At 35.4% G+C, this 1,704-nt stretch overlaps 1 long non-coding RNA gene across 1 annotated transcript; it reads left to right on the forward strand.

The window, feature by feature from the left end:
• The first annotated feature begins 508 nt into the window (after positions 1-508).
• LOC126976989 (uncharacterized) lies at positions 509-1,409 on the forward strand. The gene is made up of 2 exons (XR_007732069.1): positions 509-648; positions 1,078-1,409. It is a non-coding gene; the product is annotated as an uncharacterized LOC126976989 (long non-coding RNA).
• The last annotated feature ends 295 nt before the right edge of the window (positions 1,410-1,704 follow it).

Raw genomic sequence — 1,704 nt, forward strand, 5'->3', positions numbered from 1 at the left:
CAGACGAATCACAAGAGCGTTGCCGGCCTTAAAGGAAGGTGTACGCGCTTTTTATGAAGGTACCCATGTCGTATCGTCCCGGAAACACCGCACAAGGAAGCTCATTCCACAGCTTTGTAGTACGTAGAAGAAAGCTCCTTGAAAACCGCACTGTGAAGGTGTGAAGGACCGCCACACATCCAGATGGTGGGGATGATATCCTAACTTGTGGCGTGTCGTGCGAAGGTGGAATTCGGCGGCAGGAATCAGGTTAACAGCTCTTCGGAACACTCCCCGTGATAAATGCGGTAGAAGAAACGCTCGACTTCCTGACGTCCAACGAAAACAGACCTCGCCTAACAGTTTTCTGTCTGAACTGTACTTCAGGCATAAAGCTCTGACACCTCGGGATGGATAATGGATGGATGGATAATTATCTCATCATTAAAAGTGCTAGATAAAGGATACAGGGGAACACCCGAAGAATCATTGGATTTATATAAATACGATTTAACAAGTTACAAACATCACTTCCTAATAATCAGTGAAAGATAAACAACAAATTTCTTCAACAAAAATACATTACAATATTTAAAATGAAAACCTTACTCATAATTCTTACTGTTTTCGTGGTAGCTTTAATATCTGTGACCAGGAGCACCCATTTAGGTATGGATAACTATTTACTTTTAACATGTAAATTTTACATAATTAACATTCTCAAGGTGACGAACGCAATTTAGTGCCACTCAGAATTTTTGGTTCTTTCCAGAATCCTGAGCGGCACTGCATTGTAATGGGCAGGGCGTATCAATTAAAATCAGCTTATCAAAAATTATATTGCTTCTATAATTTTTGTGTCACAATATAAAGATCTGAAAATATTTTTTCACTGTCATAACCATTCTGAGTGAAGGTAATTTTTTAAATATAACAAACGTTGGAAAAATTCCTTAAATAAAATGTTAATTTATTTAAAAATACTTTTTATGCCGTTTATTTCATGCTGATATGATTGAGATTGTACCAGATTGTGAAACGTCTCAGGTAATGTGAACCTGAGTCATATTATTTATTTAACATGTTATTTATTTTCAGATTGTGTTGAAAATCCCGTAGAAGGTGTAGTCGATTCATCGACGGAAGTAGTGGAGCTATTCAGTGGCGCGGGAGTCTCTCGTCAACGTATCTGTACGGCAGCGCTGTGTCGCAGTGTGTGTCAGTCACTCGGATTCCCGATATCCTTCTGTAACATTCAACTCATCTGTGTCTGCAGACGTTAATATTACTTCCTTGTTTAATTATAATAATAATTTAATTTATATTATTTATTATTCCTAGTTTGTATGTTCTGCGTTTCTAAATGTCTAATTTACATATTGTTAATTAGTTAATTTATTCGATTAAAAAAATTATATTAAAATGTTCAATGAGTTTTATGCATTAAATAATATAAACCTTCATAAAGTCGTCAGTAGGTAGTTAGTTATATATAGAATATTTTCACATTCGATTAGTTTTATGAGCACAGTGATAGCTGGTCCTTGAATGTCACACTCCTGAATCAGTATTACTTGGTCTATGCCTCCTATTTGTCAAGTTTTTATTGAACTTGCAATTTTCGTTTGTGTGTCGGGTCAAATGTTTCTTATATAAATGACTTGCTTTTTTATCTTTATGATCATAAATATCTGGATTTAAAAGCTGTATTTAATCTATACGAGA

Source organism: Leptidea sinapis, chromosome 43 (assembly GCF_905404315.1).
Source record: "Leptidea sinapis chromosome 43, ilLepSina1.1, whole genome shotgun sequence".
NCBI classification, from domain to species: Eukaryota; Metazoa; Arthropoda; class Insecta; order Lepidoptera; family Pieridae; genus Leptidea; species Leptidea sinapis.